The sequence below is a fragment of the Columba livia genome, chromosome 14, assembly GCF_036013475.1.
Source record: "Columba livia isolate bColLiv1 breed racing homer chromosome 14, bColLiv1.pat.W.v2, whole genome shotgun sequence".
Lineage (NCBI taxonomy): Eukaryota > Metazoa > Chordata > Aves > Columbiformes > Columbidae > Columba > Columba livia.
In genome coordinates, this window is record NC_088615.1 from 17,062,144 (window position 1) to 17,075,322 (window position 13,179).

The 13,179-nt window shown below is 49.0% G+C and overlaps 1 protein-coding gene across 3 annotated transcripts in view; it reads right to left on the minus strand.

Annotated features, from left to right (window-relative positions):
- The window catches only part of PSD2 (pleckstrin and Sec7 domain containing 2), an 80,529-nt gene extending 67,556 nt beyond the window's left edge, over positions 1-12,973 (minus strand). Inside the window, exons 1-2 of one of the 3 annotated variants that reach the window (XM_065030171.1) lie at positions 12,539-12,972; positions 8,161-8,289 (exon numbers count right to left, since the gene is read on the minus strand). The gene's annotated coding sequence lies outside the window, so the exon portion shown is untranslated. Of the gene's footprint in view, positions 1-8,160; positions 8,290-12,538 lie in introns of all 3 variants that reach the window. The other 2 variants (XM_065030173.1, XM_065030170.1) reach the window with 2 other exon arrangements.
- Positions 12,974-13,179: the final 206 nt, after the last annotated feature.

Consider the following 13,179-nt stretch of genomic DNA (forward strand, 5'->3'; position numbering starts at 1 on the left):
TGGCTACTGCAAGCACTGCAGTGACCAGTTCCCCTTATAACCTCCTGGATCTACATCCAAGTGGAAGTCCTCTGGAAGGCCCAGGCTGACACTGTGTTTGACTCTCCCATGTGAGGATTTGTCACCTCTCTCACATATGCAAAAGAAATCTGGATGTGCTCTGAAGTTTTTTGATACCCTGCCTGGGAAATCCCAGCCTGGAATATGGCAGACACAGTTCCTGGAATTCCAAATTTTGGCAGAAGGAAAGGTTTATGCTGGTGGCTGATCACTCTATTTGTGGTCAATCTTCCTGCTTGTCAACTTCCAGAGGAGTCACTGTCCTCCAAAACACCATTGTCCCTCTGCCTGTGGGAGTTCCTGGGTGTATGAATTTGCATTTTTCTTCCTGAAAACCCATCATTGACATAAAATCAGCTCCCCGAGCAGACCCAATCATTCCCAGCATCTGACCTGTCCTAATTTCACTAACATCTAGAGTATGAAAACTGTATTCTGAGCAAACTCTGGGAGGTCCAGCAGGGGCTCTGCTGTTCTTCTGGCTACAAGGGGTCCACTTCTCCTCCATGTTTTATTATATTCCAGTGCAATGAGTCTTCCCCTCTCTGCCATTCATTATCTCACCTAAACAAACGTCATTCTATTATGCTTGACTAACCTGAGGTGCAAATACACCCCAGTACCCCAGGTACTAATATATATGAAGTATTAAAAACCTAAACGGATTTCTCAGCCACGTTTTACGAAACTATCAGTGCAGTTGTTCTAGTCCTAGATACGTACAACAATGTCAGTTAACCAGTTGACATACCATATGCTGCCTGTTTACTACTGGAGTAAGAAGTTTCCCGTCACCTCTGTAAGAGATGAACCCATCAGACTGCTTTTCTTCAGAGCTATGAATGTTCATGGCTGGACACTGCTTTTGCCTGCAGCATCAGAGAAGGCTCTTTTATCACCTTCAGCTAAAAACAACACGCAGCATTTCTTCTCTTCCTGACATATAGGCATATAAATACACATCCATGCACACTTTTATAGTCCGTAATGCTAGTAAACATAATTTCCATTGACTACTCTTTCAAATTAGCCTTCCAGGTCTCTGCATTACATAACCGCTAATTCATAGCTTTTGTTACTGAATCCCTTCTTTTTTCTATTTGGGTTTTTTATTACCATTATTATTTCTGCCTTTCTCTCCCTTAACAATGACAGATTCTTAGCTAAGAATATCTTTGATGACTCCAAATTGTGTGCGTGCTGTGAAGACAGCATCTATCAAAGTTTTCTTATACAACCCTCATTTATTACATACATTATTTTTTGTCTCAGGTTTTCCTCCAATAATTTCTTGCTTGCAATTGTTCTCAACTTAGGAAAATCGACCACTTTACAGTGACTCGCATATGCATTACCAATTTAGGATTACATTCTGCTCATAACAAATGCAATTGGGTCATTTAAGCAACTATTAATTCTGAGCTCAGTAATCAATTTTATCTGTTGGACTGAGGTCTGATACAGAATGACACCAAATTCACTGCAATACTTTCAGTAACAGAAAATTACCATCCGTCATTTTTGGAAACCCTGGGTCTGTGTTATTGGCAGCAGCACGAATGCTCCAGCATCTATCCCTGAGGCTGGAAAGCTGTTCTGTGAACGTGGATTTCCTTTCACTTTGTTATGAAGCTGTTCAGGGAAGCTATTTGTCCAGCCCCCAGTTCGATCTGGGACACATCTGTGCTGGGGCAGAGCAACTTGAACCTCTCTGACCACAGATGTTGGCCCAGTCATCTACCCTCACCTTCGAGGCTCATCAAGATTGTCAGTCTGGATCCAACCTAAGGGCCACAGTAGGTTCTCTGATTTTCAAAGGCTTGGGGTAGGGGAAGGGGGATTGAAAAAATAATTTTGCAATGATAAACCTGACTTGCATTATATTGTCTATAAATAGAAAATTGCGGGTGGTAGAAAGGGACATTTAAATGATCTAAGATTTCTTTCAAGCTCCAGAATTAGGGTCTGTCTGGGACACAAGGGGAACAGAAGCCCAGAGGACATGGGGCTCCCACATCTGGGAAGGTGTTGAGTTGCAGTGGGACAATAAGCAAGGACAAGGCTCGCAGCTACATGAACCTCTGCAGAGGGGATCCCAGCGTCACCTCCGCTCTGAATGTTCCTGAATTGCTCATGCGGATTCAATAAGAAGGACACTTTGGGATGCCGGTGGGGAGATGATATAGATGCCAATGAATTACCATTAACTATGTGGGCAAAGAAGAAATTTTTCAGTGGCTGAACTCAGAGACTAAACAGAAAGTGTTTCTGGTAAAGCAATTAGTTATACCCCAATGTTTTATCTCTTTTGAGCAAGGTATCAGAGGAAGATAATGATCTTCTGCAAGTAGGGAGATGAAGAAGAGCTAAACAATTTAGGAAAAAATCCATTTCAGTAAACTATCAGAACTAGACCATTCAAAATGAAGAACTACAACCGTAACCTTTATGACTTGGTTTTTTCCCTGTGTGAAACTCCCACTGCAAGCTCTGAACCAGTTAAGGTGACACAGTGTATTTCATTTGCAAAGAAACTCTTGTTCAATTTTATTTTTTAAATTCATTTCACTTCTAGATATTTCATTTAGGTTCTAGCACAGCTGAATTTCTGTGAGGCATCGGGAAGGGACAATTCACTATATGGGATTGGGAAGGAAGCTGAGATAGGTCTGGAAAGTCAGTTACTGTCCCTCAGGCCTTAATGCATCTGCTGTTGCCATCACTGACAGCATCAAGGGCACAGCCATAATCAAGCTACTTGGCTCCATCCTTCCAGCCATTTATAGATAATCTCACCAGGGCTCAGGTTTTTCAAAAATCTCAATCACAGGGCACGTTCCCACAAACACAGCATCCCTGGGGCACCCCACACCACGAGCATGTGTCTGTAACACAGATGGGAACTGTGTTTTCAATGGTAGCACTTATCGCTCCTCAGCCACAGGTCAGTATGGGACTGAGACACAGTTAAATAGTTCCCCAGCCCGCACTACCTTGTAAATTAATTTCCATTTCCTAACCCACTGCTGACGTCTGTCTAAATAATCATTACCTCCACAGCCATGCTGAGTGTTAGCTTTTGCTGAGTATCATGCAGAAGATTTGAAGGTTTGAAAGGATGCTGAGCTTAAGAAGCTGCCGCTCCAAGCAGCTCTGGGTGTTTGTCACATTTCACCGGCTGTTTTTTTTCAGCACACACACAAACACACACCCTACACACTCTCTTTCTTGTCTGCCGCCTAAGTGAATACTTGACATCAGATCTTCCAAGCCACAGCACATTTTTAATCAGTCAGATAATTCAATCATTCATTTCAGACCTGCTCGGTGCAGCTGTCATTTTCAAGCATCAAAGCTGCTCTGTCAAAAACCGCGCAGGCTGGGGGTTCGTTCAGGCATCGCTGCTTCAGTGTCCTGGTGGGAGGAGTGGGGGGGGTGCAGGGAGAAAGAACGGGATGGATTAAACGAACTTATTATAAATACTTCTGAAGCTACCAGCTAGCCATCCTCGGCAGAGAATGACGGCATGGCACAAGGGCGACTCAGGAATCTGCAGGATTTGTAAGGTATTTGCAAATCCCACTCTTAAATGGCAGAGTGGGGAGCAGGAGGGGTGTGTCAGATGAAGCTTCCTGCCTGAGATGCTCAAAACCACCAAACGGGATTTGAATGTCTGGTTCTCATTAAAATTAATGGAAATTGGGTGCCCAGACCTACAGGCAGCTTTCAAAAGCTTCGTCTCCATTTATAATTAATGTTCCCAACAGGGTGACTAAATATTTATACAATAGGTCATGTTATATGCAAAATGGAAGATGTGACTATTGGTAGATGAGGGACCAAGAGAAGGAGAATCTGATGGGATGTCAGGTTCAATCCTCACTGTCTGTTTAAAGCTCTTCTGCTTGCAAATCTCCAGCAGCTCCCACCAGATGAGTAGCTGGGTGGCAGCTCCAGCAATGATGATGTTCTCAAGGTACAATACAGCAAATTAAAATGGCAGCTTCACAGCTTTCCTGGGTGCTTCCACTCTCCCTCCCCACAGCTCTGACTTCCTTCACTAACTCGCTTCACCTCTGCAAATCTCAGTTTCCAGTATGAAAAACACACAGTATCAATGAGTTTACGCAGTGCAGAAAGAGTGCAGTGGAGCTTTATCAATGAACACTCCTCTGCCTTCGTCAAAGATGCTATAGATTGCAGATGCTCAGTAAAAGACTGAGGCTAGTCTGCCTCCAGGCATTAGCAAAGCCCTGGCTGGATCTGTACCACGGCTCTTGCTCCATAGCGATGGAGTAATTCAGTGTGCAAAGCTGGTGGGTTGAACCCAGGGAGCCTCTGAGGGCTCTGTGGTCTGGGGGTGAGAGCTCGGCACTCCTGTGGAGGAAATACAAAGCAACCAAATACTGCCCTGGTTTGTCTGTTCCCCAAGGGAAACTCTTCCTCAGCTATGCCACACCTTAAACCCTGCCCCAGCTGATCCACCCAGAGGGTGCCCATGGAAGCCTGGGCCTTGTGTATCAGGTAGCCTTGGATCCCTACCCAGAAGAGCTCCCAAGCTTTGTGTAAGATAGCCGCTTGGGATGGGCTTGATGACTGAGGTGTTTTACAATCCTTTAATGGTGGAGATTCAACTCCCTCAACCTTTGAAATTTTGCCTTTTAATTTTTTTCTTCCATGCCTCATCCAAAGCCACCAGGTGGACAAGCTCTGTTGGCTCAGGGAACACGGAGACCCCTGTAGACTCCTCCCATGCTTTGGCATCTCAAGGTTTGTCAAGCCCAAATGGACATGCTCAGTAGCCCCTCAGAGCTCATCTTGGATTCCTCTGTAGGTCCCCAGCTTCTAGGACACAAGTTGTAGCTCCAGCTTCACTGAAAGGGCACAAAGCTCAGCTGAGAGATGAGTAGTCTCGTCTTATGTCTGTGGTCAAATACTCTCTGTTATAAAGGCAGGCCTTATACTCCTAGCCTCCAGCTTCTAGTTGGCTTGCTTTTTTCTCTACTTACACTAGAAATCCTCAGTAGCTAATGTTGCCTTTCCATGTGATCTTGGATGCATTACACAGATTTTTCTTTGGTTCTCCTGACTATCCAGACCATATTTCACAGCACAACACGGGCTATGGTTAGTGTCAAGGCTGGCTTAGCCCAGATACTCAAAACCATATGAAGTCACTCAAAAGACGAAACTGAACATGAACTACTGCCACATCACCTGAACCTCACAGGCCATCTGGCAATGCAAAGGGGAAAAAAGGCATCATTCCTCTCTAACATCTTGTCCAGTCTACTTGGCATAGGACATTAACCATTCCATGGTTTTGTTCCCAATTAAGATGACTGGATCTGCAAGACAAAAATTCAAATGTAGGGTTAGAGCTATTGTCCCCAAAGAAGATGTCAGGAGAGCATCAAGGACACAGAAAAAATAAATCAGCTCCATTTTCCTTGTGAATTGCTATCTGCTTATTTTTTAATTAAACAACAGCGGGTGTAGACCTGTGAAACAGCAGAAGGATCCCAAGGCAGGGGAGATTAGGCTATCTGTGTAATGCAGGGATGTAAGCCCTTCACACCTCTGCCGATGTGGCAGCTGATGCTGGCGGAATCCACTCCATCAGTGAAGTCATCACTACAACAAGCTTCTGCAAAGGACCTCTTAGATTTTGAGCATTTAATCTGGGAAGCAATTATGTACCTCAAATCACAGTCAACTCCTCATCTTGTAAAAGAGATGGAGGTCATGGGCAGGGATTTTAGGAGCAGATGGGAAAAGCCTCTGTCAGCAATGACCTATGTAAGAACTTGTCCAATCGTTAGGCATGAGCATTGACACTTCTCAAAGCTCCTTCCAGCCCCATTGATCTATCATTTGTTGATATTCGTGTAGGTGAAAGTCTGAATATCTGTATTTTCTTATCAAAGAGACCCAGAAATAAGGTAAGCTTCCCCATCTGGGGATCCCTCAGGGCTTGGCCATGGAGGAAGGGCTATGAGCCCTGGCAGAACATAGCCTGGGGATCACCCATGTCTTGGCTTTACTGCCAAGGAGCCAAGCCTGTGCCTCTCTGGCATGTATGTGGTTGCAAAGAAGAGACAGAGACCAAGGACTTGCACTGCTCAGCCCTAGTGATGCTCTTCCTCAGACCCTGAGCTACTGACTCAGCCATCATCCTAAGCCACCAATGTGAGCCCCCGGCTGCTGAGCACAGCCCTGCTGGGCACCCATATAGGGAACACAACCGTGCTCCCAAAGAGAGCTGAGCAGGCTGCTGCACTGTCAAACTGCCCTAGATTGGAGCGAATAAGCTCCTTTCTTAAGGAAGATAATTGCTCTATTTTAAAACTAAGTGGTTCAAGGAGAAAAACACAGGCAAGAGTGTCCGATGCTCTGAGCTTGTGGTGGGAAACAGGAGGTGAGCAGAGCAACTGCATGGCTGCTTTGTTGGATGGTCAAAGTACTGGATGAAAAACATGGGTCAGGCTGCTACTGTGTCCCCAGCACAGCCAAACTGGTGCTGCTGGAGAGACCAAAGACCTTGGTGGGAGAAATGGGAGCCCCTCTGCAGGGGTACCAAGCAGCAAGGCTGGGCACCCTGAAAAGCCAGAGGGGAAAATCTCCTGGTGTCCTCTCGCCTGTGCCTGCAAGTTCAGGCTTTTGTGGCCATAAATGAGGTCCTCAGAGCTCTGCAGGTCAGCCTGTTAGGCCAGCACCACTCCACAGGCTGGTGCAAGAGCTGGCATCGTAAAGCCCAGCCACGCAGAGGAACAGCCCCCACCACGGGGACAGCTCGCAAGGAGGCTTCTCTGGGGAAAATAGTTGCTGCTTTGGCAAACCGTCTCCCAGAGCAAAGACCAGCAAACTAGAGCAGACAACAACAGAGTCATTAATAAGGCCAAGCCTGGCATCTTCCTGGACCCCCCAACCACTGTGATCAGTGATTTCACCAAGCAAGCACAGAAGACGTCTCTTCAACAGAGTTTTGTCTTTGCTGCTTAAAATTCAATAGCTCCACTTTCCAAGTGGACAGGAAAGAAACAGTTTTTGTACGTTAACAACCCAGCCCTACCCCCATCCTCATTTGTATGGAGGAAGCTCTCTGGTTTGAACTTCTCAGATGTGCCTCTGGCCTGCAGGGGAAGGACACCAAGAGGCTTGAAGGATGTGTCAGCTGCTTCCTAGACTTGCACTGGCCTTGGCAGATGGGCCCTATCTGAATGTCCCTTGGCTGGATGTCAGGGAGATGCACTCAGTTCTCCAGCAACCTGTGTCCCACCAGGGATGCCAGCGAATGGCTCACAGCTTCCCCCAAAGTCCTTCCCATTCTCCCCGTGTCCCTTCCTCTTGGGCTCAGGGGCAGAGCTGTGTCACCAGCAGGGTCTGCTGCAGGGCTGGTCTTGTACACACACACAAAGAGAAAACCTGGCTTGCTTTTGGGCAGCAACTCAAAACAATGATGCAAATTCCATTTTGGGGGGACTTTGTGACCTGGAAACAACAGTGGAAGCACTCAGCTGGCCTCTAATACAGGAGCTGAATAATACTTGTGTAAAATTTTGCCTTAAAACAAGGCTGCATGGCCTGTCTCATCTGAGAACTTATCTGCTATCATTTTAGGTCGGAGTTAAGGTTACTAAGAACATAAATGACACATTTTCTATCGCAGAGAGCTGAGACTCCTTTTTTGCACAAAGAGCACCCAGACTGAGCTGGAGGATGCGATAAGTGCCCTGCAAAGCTTTTTTCACCTTAAAATAGTTTTGTGGTTGTGAATCTACAGCTATAACTTAGCATGCATGCCTGGAAAAAAGGAAGTCCTCAGGCTTTGCGTGTGTAATGCCACCTCGTGTCCGTGACTTCCCTCTCATCTACCAGCTTGCAACAGTTCTTGGGTTGGCCAATCTGTAGAGATCCAGATTCTCTCCCAGAGAGTCAGAGTCATTTCCCTGGGATGGTCACCTCCATTGGTTTCATACATTGCAGTATGCCAGATGCAAAGCCAACCAGTCCCTCTGCACTGGACCATAAATAAACCAGCCAAAGATAAGCAGTAAGAAGGGTTGGATGCTGAAGCACTGGGGCCAGAGGAGAACCCACCATTGACAAAGACGAGGTGTCCTTCTGGAGAGGTGGCAGCAGCACGGATGGCAAAGAACAGGCAGAGCGACTGAAGTGTTTGCTGTCTCTGACTCCCGAGGACCCTCAGATACAGCTTCTAAAGGAGGACTGAAACACAAGAATGAGCAACTTGGTCTGTGCATAGACATTGCACTCAGCAAGCGATGTGCCTGCCTTGCACAGGTACAAGGGACCTTCTGCTTCCACATCCTTTCTGACAACCACCCCCCCCTACCCGTGGTCTGCAGCCCCTTCATCCAACTCTCCCACTGCAGTAATTCATCACGTGAGCCTTATCTTAGCCACGAGTAATCTCAGTCCTTTGTCTCTCAGGATGGGGCTTAGAGAACTCCCCAAAGTTAACGAAGCGGGTCCATCCCCTCATTAACTCATGGGGCTGTCTCTTTTGATTAGGTTGTGCCGCCTCTGCTCACACATCACACTTGCTGCTCTAGCTGCAGGGACACTGGGGCATTTCCAGCTGGGACGCACACAAAAGGAGGAGATAGCAGAGCCTTGGTTACCACCAGAGCAATTCGGGACAAATAATTAGAGGCTTTCACGGCTAATCGGATCTGTACTGTCAATCCAGGACAGGAGACGCCTTAACCTACGCTGCCTGCCTGAGATTGCTAAGCAGGCCATAAATAAACTGCAGCAGTGGTCCAAAGCTCATCGGCCTTGAGCTTCCAGCCTGCGTGCTGCCCCCCAGCCCTGCTATGCTACAGCCCACCTGGCTGGAGAGTCCAGCCCCATTGCCTTTTCCATGGCCGTAGCCTTGCAGCCATGCCAGGACACTTGGAGTTCACCTCAGAGGTGCACTCTTCAGGCATGCAGACCTGAGCGTGTCACAGCTAGCTTGGACAAGAAGCTATTGTTTTCAAATTCAAGTCACAAGGTGAATGAACCAGGGGTTAGGAAGAGCCAGACAGTGTCAGAGAGATCAGTGTTAGCAGGGTGGGCAAGAAAAAGACAAGGTATTTTCAGAGGAAGGCTTAAGAGTTGGAAGCTGGCTCCCTGCAGTACCTAGGCTTCAATCTCCGTTTTGTTTTCAGCTACAGGACAAGGCTGCAGTCCTGTCCCCAGCTCACTCGTGGCCCTAAAAGTCCTTTCCTTCCCTGCTCAGAGATCTCTTCCAGACCCTGGGAGCGCTGGTGCTTGAAGACACACAAACAAGAATAACGACATCTGCACGACCGCCAGCCAGCACAAGGACATCCAGACCCTTAAACCAAGTTGGAAGCCTGGCCCTTCCCTCCTTTGGCATCTAATCACCTTTAAGGAGGCAGATTCCAAACCCCGCACCTGGCCCCTGAGCACACACCTCATCTGCAGGGCTGATTGCTATGTGAGGTCTCAAGTGCTTCTCCCAGGAAACAGAGCAAAGGAAAACCGCTTGTATTGCTGAGCTTCACCACTTCACCAGATCTTCTGCCTCTTCCGTGGGAAAGCCAGGCATAGGACACACAGAAAGGCAAAGTCACAACAAAGGACAGCCCAATACTCTGGGCCAGGCAAAAATAGATTAACCTACTTGAAAGTAGGACAATACTACTAAAGAGTAGGACATCTGGTCACCACAGCAGGAGGAGCAAACACAGAGGAGGTAGCTTGTCCATGCACATGTCTAACCTGATAGGAGACAGCTAAAGAGCAGACATGTAGTACGTTCAGGGAAGCGGCTGGGATGAGCAGTCCCCAGTCGAAGCAGAGCAGCTCTCCATCTCGCTGAAATGACTGCTAGACTTGTTGCTGCCTACAAGAAGTAACATCCTGCCCCCAGGAACCTGTGGGATATGCGTGCCTGAAAACCTAACTGCTGATCCCTTCTGCCTGATCAGCCAAACGCAGGGTTTTGCAGGAAAACAATCACCAAGAGAGAAAACATACGTAGATTCCCAATGTCCCTGACTGCTGAAGTGCCAGAACAAGTTTAACGCTCGTAAACAACTCTGAGGCTGCGGAGACCATCACCTCAGCTGGCTCAGGTCCACCTACCTGACTTGATCCCTTGTGCCCCAGTGCATTTCCCCAGCCAGATTTTCAGCCCACTAGAAGAGCACCGTTCAGAGACAACATGATAAAGTGATTAAGGGTCATTAACGAGCTTGTATTAGTATCTTCAGAAGATCTGCAGCCCACCAGCCAGCCAGCAGCCCGCAGCTAACCAGGAATGACGGGTCTTTCAAAACAAAACAAGAATGAAATGCTGCAGATAGCATGCTCATCAAAGGAGTCCCACGCTGCTTGCAGAGAGGAGTTAACGCCACGCCGCTGACTGGCTGCTCCATGGCTGTTTCCTACTCGATCTTGGCAGGACAGGAAGTTTTCTTGGCGTAGAACCTTGTGCTGGAACGGAAACCCAGAGCACCAGGTCTCCGGACACCATTCAAAATCCTGTTCCCTGTTGTTGCCACTCTTAAAGGAGGCAGTAGGAAACTATCCAGGTCCCAGGTCTCTTTGCAGAAAGCTTTAAACCCCTCCAGAGAAAGGTCTCCCTGCAGAGTGTGGTTTGTTTTCTTAAATGCAGACTTGCAAAAAGCCCTCTGTGGCAGCCATGAACTCAGGTGTGAACCACAGAGGCTCCCTCAGCAGACACTAAACTGAGTGTTTCTGGTCTAACTTGAGAGCTGAGCGCACCCTGAGAAAAGCCATCAAGACCATTTTTCAAGTATCACCACATAAACTTGCTTTTATCCTCAAGACTATCAGACACAACAGCCTTTTAACTGCCTTGCATTGAATTCAGCTGCTCAATCACGTGCTTTTGGCCCAGGGGAGTTTGCACACCAGTCTAGGACAAAGCGAAAAGGCAGAGAAGGTTTTCACTAGTCTTTTCTATGGCTACTTGCTACTAACACAGGGGTTACTTGCAAACACTTGTCTTCAAGAGAGGACAAGGCATTGGGGACAGACAAAGTTTTGTTTATTACAGAGCACCTTCCATCCTATGCAAAGGCATTTCTAACTAAAGGATTGTCTGAAGTTCACAAACAAGAACTTAGTTCTGAAAGTGTGAAAAATATTTTCCTTTATTTTTTTTTTAAATAGGTATTTCAGAAAAGCAATGTAAATTATCAAATATTCTAGTATTTTGAAACAGCCCACCATCTCCCCCAAAGTATACCAACAAAGAAGTTTAAGCAGTTGTATTCAACTCTAATCAACAGTCTCATTTCCTCCTACAAGCACTACCCAGAGGGACTGACAATGAACTTGACATTTAATAACACTAGAAGACTGCTCCTCATTGCAAGAGATTCCCATCCCACAGAGACAGCACCCCATGCCTGCAACTTTGCCAAGAAGTCAGTAGGTTTGCCTACCAAGAAAGGCCTGAAGCCTTCACAGCGCATTTTCTGACCATCAGACCGTGGCGACCTGCAAGTGAGTTTCAATGGGGTTGCCCGGGTCACAACTTATTAATTCTTGCTTCTCAGCCTTCTTTCTCTGTTGGGGAATCACAGCAAGCTCAGCACCTTTCGCCCATGTCCGAGCACAGGAGCACTGCTTAGAGCCCAGCAGGGATGCTGCTCCTCTGGCTCATATCTTAAATATCGCTGGATGGTGGCTGAAAGGGTGTTTCTGCCACCCAGCTGAGCCTGCTCCCTTACACAGAAGAAAGCCAGGGAGGCACTGGACAAGGAAGCAGCTGGCTAGGAACCTGAGAGCAGAAAAATCCTTGCAGCAAACCCTCTGCTAGGCTTCAAATCCTTTAAAACCTGTACACCAAGTCCTTCCCTGAACAGCCTGAGAAGCATTGCAGCCCTTTGAAATAGCATGACACCACTTGAGCACAAGCTTAATCCCCCAGTACTCGTTCCCAGAGGCTCTCAGGGAAGGACAGCCTCCTTCTAACTCAAGATGTGTTACTTTACACAATATCACTTGTAAGAGGATGGTGCTCTTGCGGGTGGTCGCACCAGCTTGGGGCGCTGCTCGGCTTGCAGAGAGGTGTGCATGCAATGTCCTGAGAAGCCCATCCTGCACCCTACTGCTGATACAGGGGATGGCACAGCCCCGAGGAACATCATCCGTGTGGCACAGGGGACAAGACAGACCTAGGAGCACCCCCTTCTCTCCGGCACGGGGGACACCGCAGTTTCAGGGGCACACATTCACACACACACAGAATGTTAGGGATGGGAAGGGACCTCAGAAGATCATCTCCCCCAGAACTGGGGATAACACAGCACGGGGAGCAGCCCCACCCCTCCGCCACGGGCAACAACACAGCCCCCAGGGCACCCAGCCCTCGGTCCGAACCTCCCCTCCGAGCGCCCCGCTCACCCCGAGGGGCCCTGCCCGCTGGCACCCCCAGGGATGCTTCCCCCAGTAAAGGGGTGCGCACACTCACCCTGCACCGCCGCGCCCTGCCAGTCTCCGCTCCTGCGTCCTCGCCGCCCCGGGCTCCGGCCCCCAGGACACGCGTGCGGCCATGGGGCAGCCGCTCCGCTCCGCTCGGTGCATCCCCCGGGAACCCCGGGACCGGAACCGGCCCCGCTCCCGAGCGGAGGGCGAACTGCGGCCGCCAGGGGGCGCCAAAGGCCGCGGAGGCGCCAGTCGGAGCGGCGCTCTCTGCTGCCCCCTGGCGGTCACAGCCCGTGCTGCACACGGCTCCGGCGGGGTGCGTGGGGCAGGAGCATGCGGAGATTTGGCGGGGGGGGGACGAGGGGCGCTACCCCCCACATACTCACACTGGCAGCACTAGGCCCGCCCGGTCATCGGGTCCCACGCTAGGGATGTGCCCAATGGGTCCCCCCTGCACCCCGGGGCACAGCTGCAGCGCTGGTCCCCCAGCCTGCCCGAACCCGTGCTCATGCGCACCGCGGTTCTCCTGGGGCGGGGGCGGCCGGAGCACCTTCTCAGGGCCGTGGGAGTGGTGGAGGAGGGGTAGCAGGAAGGGCGGTGAGAGTTTTCACGTCCCCAGTGCTGACGGGGGCTCCTGAGAGCTCTGCAATCAGCAGGAGCGTGGGGCCGGGGTACCCGACTGTGGTG